Raw genomic sequence first — 12,260 nt, 5'->3', positions numbered from 1 at the left:
TCCAAGTCTGCACTTGTTGTTTTCCTGACAATAGTAAGATGTCAATCCTATTAACCTTCATGAATTTTGCTTCAGCATGAAGTGACACATTTCATTATTTGAGTTTGAAACTATTGTTTTAAAAAACAATAATTATTTAGTAACACTAATATTTCTTGAATAATTAGTTTGACCACAGTTTGACCACAGTTTGACCAGATTTGACCAAAATTCAAAATAACTGAAATAATTATTTAGTAACACTAATATTCTAGAATAATTAGTTTGACCATTGTTTGACGACAGTTTGACCACTGTTTGACCAGATTTGACTAGTAATTTTTTCGATTTTTTCCACTCTAGATCTTAAAAGCCCCGTAACTTTTTTTCTGTTAGGTTTTTGAGGATTTTGAAAATGTTTAACGGGGTTCCCCCAGTTAAATTCAGATGTAACTTTTCGAGTAGATGATTTTTCATATAAATTTTTTTTAATCCGAGTTCGTATGCAAAAGTTATGCCCATTTTACAAATTCCAGAGAGATTTTGCAAATAAAGTCGAAATTCATATTTGTAAATTTTCCCAACAAGTAGACCACATATCACATGGGAAACTTATTTTATTTTATTTTTTTGACATTTCCATCATTTTCTTTTGTTTTTTCTAAAACTGAAAAGGCGATCCACCGGGGGGGGAGAGTTTGAAAATGGGACCTTTAGTACCGGTTCGTGCCATGAACCGGTACTAATGTCTCAAAACCCATTAGTATCGGTTGGTGGCACCAACCGGTACTAAAGGTCTAACCTTTAGTCCCGGTTGGTGCCACCAACCGGGACTAATGGGCATCGCACCCTTTAGTCCTGGTTCGTGGCACGAACCGGGACTAAAGGGCCCAGGTGAACCGAGACTAATGCCTTAGCCGCATGAACCGGGATAAATGCTCACGTTAGTCCCGGTTCTTGACTGAACCGGGACTAATGTGAAAACTGCCCCGTGACCAAAGCCCTGTTTTCTACTAGTGTATAGATCTATAACATAGATATGCAAATACTATCAAGACTAAGTTCATAATAAATTAAAGTTCAATTAATCATATTACTTAAGAACTCCCACTTAGATAGACATCCCTTTAATCATCTAAGTGATCACGTGATCCATATCAACGAAACCATGTCCAATCATCACGTGAGATGGAGTAGTTTTCAATGGTGAACATCACTATGTTGATCATATCTACTATATGATTCACGCTCGACCTTTCGGTCTCAGTGTTCCGAGGCCATATCTACATATGCTAGGCTCGTCAAGTTTATCCCAAGTTTTTTTGCGTGTGCAAAACTGGCTTGCACCCGTTGTATGTGAACGTAGAGCTTATCACACCCGACCATCACGTGGTGTCTCGGCACGACGGATCTTTGGCAACAGTGCAAACTCAGGGAGAACACTTGTACCTTGAAATTTGGTGAGAGATCATCTTATAATGCTACCGTCGAACTAAGCAAAATAAGATGCATAAATGATAAACATCACATGCAATCAAAAAATGTGACATGATATGGCCATGATCATCTTGCACCTTTGATCTCCTAAATTTCTTTCTTTTTGTCGTTGGGCAAGGAGCAATCCATTCAGCACTTTCCGATGGGGACCAAAAGCCACTGGGCTACCAAGCAGTCGGATTCAGTTCAGTCCCGTTTTCAAGATCCGGTTCAGTGTTTGGGGATGGCTTGGTCCAAGCGCGAGCGGTACCAAATCGAGGCAAACTCTGAATACTAGATATGACCCAAAAATAACAGGGGTCAAGGTCGGCCAGTGAGACGATGGGAACCAGATTTGAACTGGTGACATGAGGATTTTCAGTCCTCTGCTCTACCAACTGAGCTATCCTGATCTTTTCTTGTGCATCATCCTAGTAGAGTATTTGTATCTATGTCAATTAAAAGTACCGTCATGATCTCTATCGTCACCGGCATGACACCATGATCTCCATCATCTTGATCTCTATCAACGTGTCATCATATGGTCGTCTCGCCAACTATTGCTCTTGCAACTATTGCTATCGCATAGAGATAAAGTAAAGCAATTATTTGGCGCTTGCATCTTATGCAATAAAGATACAACCATAAGGCTTCTGCCAGTTGCCGATAACTTCAACAAAACATGATCATCTCACACAACAATTTTGTAGCGACCAGACCTCAAACGGACCAATCTCTGTGCTCAAGTGTCATCCCTGGATCAGTAATGCTGACACCACACAGTACTCGAAGGATTTATAACAGAGTAGCAATCACACACTTATTACATCGAGTGTCTCAAGAGTAGCAATCACACACTTATTACATCGAGTCTGAAAAGAGAACTTATTACAATAAATATGGCTTAAGGCCATCTAATAACTATAACAACGGAAGGCTTGGAAGATAAGTGAGTCCATCAACTCCAACGGCATCACTGAGTATAGAACCACGACCTAAAAGCACCTTACTCGTCGTCTGAAAAGTCTGCAACATGAACATTGCAGCCCGAAATGGGTCAGCACATGGAATATGCTGGCAATGTAACACATAGAGAGCAATGAAAGAATAAGGCTATACTATATGCATATTTGGCTGGTGGAAAGCTCTATGGTTATAGTTTTGCGTAAAGCCAATTTTTCCCTACTGCAAAGGAATAAATTTTATTTAACTATCATGGTAGTTGTTAAACACTGAGAATGGTTGACAGCATTCCCAATCCCAATTAAGCATCAACATTAATAAAAACCCAACAAAATTAATTAGAGTAATATGATGAGATTCACATGACAATCCAACTACAAGATACTCAAGATGTCCTTAACCGGGGACACGGCTAACCATGATTAGTTTATACACTCTGCAGAGGTTTACGCACTTTTCCCCACAAGACTCGATCTCCTCCATTGGGATTCTCGCACTACATGGTGTTTGAGAAACGGATGACCGAGACATAGTCTTTCAGAAGCGCTAGGACCTTACGATCGGGTAGACCGTTACACCTACTTTCCCCTACATCTGCTAGTCTACCACTGTAAGAGTTCGCACAACTTAGTCAACTATGCTAGAGCCCATAGTAGCTTGTGGCTGCACACGGAAGTTTCTAGCATGAATAATCTCATGATCCCTTTGAACCTGGGTGGCGGTCCATAAAGAAAAACAAGCAATCGCTGGAAATATCCAGGTGCCTCAATCCACCCAGATGTGTATTTAATTTGCCACCTTAGATAAACCATTAATTTAACAATCTCACATCTGTCATGGATTTCACTCACCCAATCCACGTCTACTAGCATAGCTTGGCATAATAAGCAAACGTAGAAGTAACTCCCAAAGGTTTGATAATAAACAGGTAATAGGTACTACCTCAACTACTTCCCAAACCCACAATTTAATTAGATCCTAATCATGCAATGTGTGAGGATTGATCTAATGCAATAAAACTGGGTAGTAGGAGGTATGATCAAAGTGTTACTTGCCTTGCTGATGATCCGCGAAACCTAGCGATTCGAAGTAGCAAGCGGCGCACTCCGGGTACTCTATCGCAAACAAACAAGCATACAATAAGTACTCAACTAATGCACAGGTAAAACTCGAATAAGATATCTAACCAGATAGTTCAACTTAAGAACTCCGGTTGGCAAAAGAACCAAATGTAACGAAGCAACGAAAGACAAAACGTCAAAAGAAACATGCTTCGTTTACTATTCTGGATCTAGGGCAATTTTTATAGAGGCAAAAACTTGTTTGAGTTGGTTAAACGGTAAGAGGGTTTCGAGACGAAACTTCAGGCGCTTGAATCGCCTGATTCCGATAAACGAGCGAAAAGTTATACTAGAACGAAAATCGGATCAGGAATCGTGATCAGAAAAATCGCGGATTTAATCCAAGAAAAAAGAAAACGACGAACAGATTAACGAACGAACGTTCGTTATCTGGATCTAAAGATGAACGCGTTCGTTAAAACAAACGAACGAGTGAACGCTCGCTACAAATAAAACGGAAAACCCAATTTATTAAAAAAAACGAATCTAAAAAAACAAACGAAAAACCGACGGAAAACCGAACGGTTTTTCAAGAAAAACCGGCAGCGGAACGGGGTCAACCTTCCGGCGAGGCGAGGCGGCGGGCGGCGGCGGCGGGGCTCGGCGGCGGGGCGCGGGCGGCGCGGCGGCGGCGGCAGGGGCGGCGGGGGGCGCTAGGGTTTGGGGTGGCTCGGCTGGGCTCCCGGCTTATAAGGCCGGCCGGGCCAGGTGTCCGGGTCGGACACGGCCCGTAGGTCGGTTCGCGTTTTTTTAAATAGTTACGCTCAGAAAAAAACAAAAGGAATACTAAACGGACTCCAAAAATCCCGAAATAAATTTTCCCCGGCTTCTAAAATCAAGCCGCACAGGATGAACATTTATTTGGGGCCTAAATGCAATTTTGAAAAACGCGCATTTTTCCTAAATTCAAATAAAATAGCAAATAAATCCCAAATAAAATCTTATTTGATTTTATATTAAATCCTCAATATTTCTTTATTTTGGGAAAGTCATTTTATTCCCTCTCTCATATTTTTGTAATAGAAATAATTGAAGATAAAATAAATAAAATCAAATGATCCTATTTTTGAAATTTGAGAGAACTCAAATATGAGAATAACGAAATCCCCAACTCTCTCCGAGGGTCCTTGAGTTGCGTAGAATTTCTAGGATCAACAAAAATGCAATAAAATATGATATGCAATGTTGATCTAGTGTATAACATTCCAAATTAAAAATTTGGGATGTTACAAACCTACCCCCCTTAAGATGAATCTCGCCCTTGAGATTCGGGTTGGCTAGAAAATAGGTGAGGGTGGTCCTTCAGCAATTCTTCCTCTCGTTCCCAGGTGGCTTCATCCTCCGTGTGGTGACTCCACTGAACTTTGCAAAACTTAATAACCTTGCTGCGGGTGACTCGGCTGGCATACTCAAGTATCTTGACTGGTTTCTCCTCATAGGTCAAATCACTGTCCAACTGAATCGCTTCCAGCGGCACTGTATCTCTTAGTGGTATATCAGCCATCTCCGCGTGGCACTTCTTCAACTGTGAAACGTGGAACACGTCGTGAACTCCTTACAATCCTTCGGGCAATTCCAACTTGTAGGCTACTTCTCCCATACGCTCCAAAACCTTGTATGGTCCTACAAAACGTGGCGCTAAATTTCCCTTAACTCCAAAGCGCTTAACTCCTCGAAGTGGAGATACTCGAAGATAAACTCGTTCTCCGACTTCGTAAACTGTCTCCTTGCGTTTAGAATCTGCATAGCTCTTCTGCCTGGACTGGGCTACCTTGAGCCTATCGCGAATCAATTTTACTTTCTGTTCAGACTCCTTAATCAGATCCGGTCCAAACAGCTGGCGGTCTCCAACCTCATCCCACCACAATGGGGTCCTGCACCTCCTTCCGTACAAGGCTTCGAAAGGGGCCATCTTCAAACTAGATTGATAACTATTTTTATAAGAGAACTCTGCATATGGCAAATTCTCGTCCCAACTAGATCCATAATCTAGCGCACAAGCTCTTAGCATATCCTCCAAAATCTGATTGACTCTCTCGGTCTGTCCATCTGTCTGCGGATGAAAAGTTGTACTAAACTCTAGCCTGGTACCCAAAGTTTCATGCAACTGATTCCAGAACTTTGAGGTAAACTGGGTTCCTCTATCTGATACAATGCTCCTTGGAACTCCATGCAGACATACGATCCTGTTCATGTATATCTTTGTCAACTTGGCACTAGTATAGGTAGTCTTCACTGGAATGAAATGAGCTACCTTTGTCAAATGATCGACTCTGGAATGAAATGAGCTACCTTTGTCAAACGATCGACTACAACCCATGTCGAGTCATAGCCTGAACGTGTTCTGGGCAATCTTGTAATAAAATCCATGCCTAACTTATCCCACTTCCATTCGGGTATTGGCAATGGCTGTAGCAATCCTGCTGGCTTCTGATGCTCTGCCTTTACTCTCTGACATACATCACAAACTGCTACATATTCCGCAATATCCTTCTTCATTCCGGTCCACCAGAAAATATCCTTCAAATCCAAATACATCTTGGTATTTTCTGGGTGAATCGAATATGGTGAATCATGGGCCTCTTGCAGAATTAACTTCCTGATCTCCGAGTCATTAGGCACATAAACACGGTCTTCAAACCATAAGGTGTCGTGCTCATCCTCACGAAATCCCTTAGCTTTTCCTTTGCTCATTTTCTCCTTGATAGAAGCAATCTCCTTGTCAGTCTTCTGGGCTTCTCTGATCTTATCCATCAAAGTAGACTGAATCTCCAATGCTGCTACATAGCCTCTCGGGACTATTTCCAAACATAGCTCACGAAGATTCTCGGCTAACTCTCTTGGTAAATCTCTCGTCATTAAGGTGTTGACATGGCTCTTACGACTCAGCGCATCAGCTACTACATTAGCCTTTCCGGGGTGATAATGCAATCTCATATCATAATCCGTGATGAGCTCCAACCATCTCCTTTGTCTGAGATTTAACTGCTTCTGCGTGAAAATATACTTCAAACTCTGGTGATCTGTGTACACCTCACAATGATTTCCAATGAGAAAGTGTCTCCAGGTTTTCAATGCATGCACTACGGCTGCTAACTCCAAATCATGCGTAGCATAATTCAACTCATGAGGCTTAAGCTGTCGTGAGGCATAGGAAACAACTCTTCCTTCCTGCATAAGTACTGCTCCAAGTCCTCGACGTGAAGCGTCGCAATACACCTCATAATCCTTGGTCTGATCTGGCAAAATCAACACTGGTGATGTAACCAAACGTTTCTTCAACTCCTAGAAACTGGCCTCACATTCCTCAGTCCATATGAACTTGGTATCCTTCTTCAACAACTCCATCATAGGCTTTGCAATCTTCGAGAAATTTTCAATGAATCTCTGGTAGTATCCTGCGAGTCCAAGAAAACTCCGGATCTCTCCAGCTGTTGTTGGCGCTTCCCAATTTGTCACGGTGTCAACCTTGGTGGGATCTACTGCTATACCTTCTCCGGATATAACGTGTCCAAGGAATCCAACTTCCTTCAACCAAAACTCACATTTGCTAAACTTGGCATATAACTGATGTTCTCTGAGCTTACCAAGTACCAAACGCAAATGCTCCTTATGATCTTCTTCATTCTTCGAGTATACCAGGATATCATCAATGAACACCACGACGAACTTATCCAAAAACTCCATAAACACTTTGTTCATCATGTTCATAAAGTATGCAGGTGCATTAGTTAGACCAAATGACATAACGGTACACTCATACAACCCATACCTGGTGGTAAAAGCCGTCTTAGGTATATCCTGTTCTCGAATCTTCAACTGATGGTATCCTGATCGCAGGTCGATCTTGGAAAATACCTTAGCTCCTTGCAATCGATCAAACAGATCATTGATCATCGGTAGTGGGTACTTGTTCTTAATGGTTACTTCATTCAATCCTCGATAATCAACAACCATCCTTAATGATCCATCCTTCTTCTCCACTAGAAGTACTGGCGATCCCCAAGGTGAAGAACTTGGGCGAATATAACCTTTATCCAGTAACTCCTTAATCTGCTTCTTAATCTCCACCAAATCCTTTGCGGGCATCCTATATGGTCTCTTAGATATTGGCCCTGTGCCTGGCAAAAGCTCAATCAAAAACTCAATATCTCTATCCGGTGGCATGCCTGGCAACTCTTCTGGAAATACATCAGGGAAATCCTTCACTACTGGTACTTCCTCCTGCACAACTCTTGTTAAGCAATTTACTTGAGTCCTCTTTGGCACATGTCGGGATACATACTTGATCCTTCTTCCTTCTGGGGTGGTAAGAAAAATTGACTTACTGGCGCAATCGATGTTTCCTCCATACATCGACAGCCAATCCATACCCAGGATTACATCCAAACCTTGTGATTCCAAAATGATCAAATCAGAGGGAAACACATGCCTACCTATACTCAATGGCACTTGAAAACATCCCTTACTAGCCATATACTCCGCTCCTAGTGAGCTTACTAACATAGGTGTTCTAAGAACTTTGGTGGGCAGATTATACTTATCCACAAATCCCCTTGATATGTATGAATGCGATGCACCAGTATCGAAAAGAATGAGTGTAGTAAATGACTTAACCAAAAACTTACCGATTACTGCATCCGGCTGCTCTTCAACTTCCTCCATGTTAACGTGGTTCACCTGTCCCCTATTGAAAGGGTTCGGCTTCTTCCTAGAGCCTCCATTGCCATTTCCATTCTGGGATTCAGGACATTCATTTGCATAATGTCCGGTCTTCTGGCACTTGAAACAAGTGACTTGGCTTAGGTCTCTCTTGGCTGGGGTTGATGGGTTGGTGCGGTTCTGGCCGTTGCTTCCTCCATTCCCATTACCATTCTTGGTGCCATTGTGATTGTGCGAGCTACCTCCTCCATGGGTATGCTGAAAATGTCCTCCCGGTCTAGGGGTAAAATGTGGCTTCTGCTAAGCTCCTGAATTGTACTTCCCTTGTCCATACTTCCTCTTGCGGTTCTCAATCTGATGCTGCTTCCATTCAATCATGAGAGCACGATCTACCAACTCCTGGTAGTTGTTGAAGGTTGCTACCATCAACTGCATGCTCAACTCATCATTTAGTCCTTCCAGAAACTTCTCCTGCTTAGCTGCATCCGTAGCAACGTCATCTGGAGCATAACGTGCTAGCTTACTAAAGTCCTCCACATACTGGCTAACTGTCCGTCCTCCTTGGCGCAAGTTGCAAAACTCTCGCTTCTTCATGGCCATAGCTCCTGCTGGAACATGGGCAGTACGAAAAGCCTACTGAAACTGGTCCCATGTGACAGTGTCGACAGGGAAAGTGGCGGTGAAATTCTCCCACCATGATGCCGTGGGTCCTTCAAGCTGATGTGCGGCAAACTTCACCTTTTCCGCATCTGTGCATCCTGCCATGGTCAACTCCCTTGCTGTCTTGCGGAGCCAATCGTCTTCTACTATCGGCTCGGTGCTACTGGAAAACACCGGCGGATTCAGCCTAAGAAAATAGGCTAAGTGATCAACAGGTGGTGGTGGTGGTGGGTTGTTGTTGTTGTCCCCCTGATTCTGATTCTGGACTAGCAACTGCATCAATGTGTTCTGCTGCTGGATCAACTGGGTGAGCTCCGATGGGAAGGTAAATCCGGGGTCACGTCTCGGAGGCATCTGCGGGTTTAGAAAAGATGAGATTTAAGAATAGAGAGGGGTCTAGAGAGAAAACACTACCCATATGCACATGAGGCAAAAGAAAAAAATTCACTTCATTCAATCAAACAAGGGCATACAATCGATCTAACTATCGCAAGAGTGCTCGGACTACTATATTTACATGGTGGACTACTACTACTGTTGGGGTGGTCTACTAGAAATATTCTTTGGTTGCAGACTCCATGATATCTGCTCCAGCTTCATCAACATATTCATCATCGCTATCATCTGGATCTGAGTCGGTGTCGTCGATGATGATGATGTAGTCTTCCGGGCGAATCTCCTTGGATTCTTCGTCTTCTTCTACTGGTGTAGGGCCTCCCATAAATATTCCGATCTTCATTGTTAGGTCGGCATTCTTATCCACTAGTACTTCGATTTCCTCTTCATAATCTTCACGTGTAGCCTTGAGTTCTTCCTCCAGTTCCTTGATTCTAGTCCTTGCCTTCTTCAGATCTATCATGTCGGCGCACATCTGGTTCTCCTGACGTCGAATGTGCTGGTTTAACTCATGGATAAAATCTGCAATTGATCTATCCTTCCTGGTGCTGATCATCTCCCAGTGCTCATCTCGGCGCCCACAAATCTGGTAGATAGTATCCTTGAGATCATTGCGGTAAACTTCTCCAATGCGTCCCATGGCGATGTGAGCTGCCATGCTCTTTCCTAGATTCCAAGTTGGTGCATCAAAGGAAAACTCTATGGGCTGAGTGACTGGCATGAACGTCCTTCCTGGAACTTGAACTTGAATCATCCAGCGCTCTTCTTCAGGTAAAGTGGTGTTGTAAGTCCCGGTGAAGCTTGATACTCCTATGTTCAGATATCTAGTGACTTCCTTCAAGTGATGTCCAAAGGGTGTATCTTCATCCGGTTGCGTGAACTTGTTCCTTGCATCCGCCATCCTAAAAGAGTAGAAAAGATGAGAAATCAGAATGAGAAGAGTGAGTAGTGATCTAGGGCTTTAGCTTAGTGGTCGTGTCCTACAGTCAGCGTGTGCTCTGATACCATCTTGTAGCGACCAGACCTCAAACGGTCCAATCTCTGTGCTCAGGTGTCATCCCTGGATCAGTAATGCTGACACCACACAGTACTCGAAGGATTTATAATACAGTAGCAATCACACACTTATTACATCGAGTGTCTCAAAAGAGAACTTATTACAATAAATATGGCTTAAGGCCATCTAATGACGATAACAGCGGAAGGCTTGGAAGATAAGTGAGTCCATCAACTCCAACGGCATCACTTAGTATAGAACCACGACCTAAAAGCACCTTACTTGTCGTCTGAAAAGTCTGCAACATGAACGTTGCAGCCCGAAACGGGTCAGCACATGGAATATGCTGGCAATGTAACACATAGAGAGCAATAAAAGATATAGGCTATACTATATGCATATTTGGCTGGTGGAAAGCTCTATGGTTACAATTTTGCGTAAAGCCAATTTTTCCCTACTGCAAAGGAATAAATTTTATTTAACTATCATGGTAGTTGTTAAACATTGAGAGTGTAGACACCCTCTCAATCCCAATTAAGCATCATCATTAAAACCCAACAAAATTAATTAGATTAACATGATGAGATTCACATGATAATCCAAGTACTAGATACTCAAGATGTCCATAACCGGGGACACGGCTAACCATGATTAGTTTATACACTCTACAGAGGTTTGCGCACTTTTCCCCACAAGACTCGATCTCCTCCGTTGGGATTCTCGCACTACATGATGTTTGAGAAACAGATGACCGAGACATAGTCTTTCAGAAGCGCTAGCACCTTACGATCGGGTAGACCGTTACACCTACTTTCCCCTACATCTGCTAGTCTACCACTGTAAGAGTTTGCACAACTTAGTCAACTATGCTAGATCCCATAGTAGCTTGTGGCTGCACACGAAAGTTTCTAGCATGAATAATCTCATGATCCCTTTGAGCCTGGGTGGCGGTCCATAAAGAAAAACAGGCAATCGCTGGAATACCCAGGTGCCTCAATCCACCCAGATGTGTATTTAAGTTGCCACCTTAGATAAACCATTAATTTAACAATCTCACATCTGTCATGGATTTCACTCACCCAATCCACGTCTACTAGCATAGCATGGCATAATAAGCAAACATAGAAGTAACTCCCAAAGGTTTGATAATAAATAGGTAATAGGTACTACCTCAACTACTTCCCAAACCCACAATTTAATTAGATCATAATCATGCAATGTGTGAGGATTAATCTAATGCAATAAAAACTGGGTAGTAGGGGGTATGATCAACGTGTTACTTGCCTTACTGATGATCCGCGAAACCTAGTGATTCGAAGTAGCAAGCGGTGCACTCCGGGTACTCTATCGCAAACAAACAAGCATACAATAAGTACTCCACTAATGCACATGTAAAACTCAAATAAGAGATCTAACCAGATAGTTCAACTTAAGAACTCCGGTTGGCAAAAAAAAGAACCGAATCGAACGAAACCACGAAAGACAAACGGCAAAAGAAACAGGCTTCGTTTACTATTCTGGATCTAGGGCAATTTTACAAAGGCAAAAACTTGTTTGAGTTGGTTAATCGGAAAGAGAGTTTGGAGATGAAACTCTAGGCGCTTGAATCGCCTGATTCCGATAAACAAGCGAAAAGTTATACTAGAACGAAAATCGGATCAGGAATCGCGGTCAGAAAAATCGCGGATTAAATCCGAGAAAAAGAAAAACGATGAACAGATTAACGAACGAACGTTCGTTATCTGGATCTAAACGATGAACGTGTTCATTAAAACGAACGAACGAGCGAACGCTCGCTAAATAAATAAACCAGAAAAACCGATCTATTAAAAAAATCTAAAAAAACCGAACGAAAAACCGACAGAAAACCGAACGGTTTTTCGAGAAAAACCGGCGGCGGGGCGGGGTCAACCTCCGGCGAGGCGAGGCGGCGGGCGGCGGCTCCGGCGGGCGCCAAGGGGCGGCGCGGTGCGGCGGCGCGGCACGGCGAGGCGGCGAGGCGAGGC

The 12,260-nt window shown here is 42.9% G+C and overlaps 1 non-coding gene across 1 annotated transcript; it reads right to left on the bottom strand.

The window, feature by feature from the left end:
• Positions 1-1,795: 1,795 nt before the first annotated feature.
• On the bottom strand, positions 1,796-1,869 carry TRNAF-GAA. The gene has a single exon. It is a non-coding gene; the product is annotated as a tRNA-Phe (tRNA).
• Between the last annotated feature and the right edge of the window lie 10,391 nt (positions 1,870-12,260).

This window comes from Triticum urartu, chromosome 4, assembly GCF_003073215.2.
Source record: "Triticum urartu cultivar G1812 chromosome 4, Tu2.1, whole genome shotgun sequence".
Taxonomy (NCBI): Eukaryota; Viridiplantae; Streptophyta; class Magnoliopsida; order Poales; family Poaceae; genus Triticum; species Triticum urartu.
The sequence above is the reverse complement of the archived record's forward strand: the minus strand, read 5'-3'. Positions and strand labels throughout refer to the sequence as shown.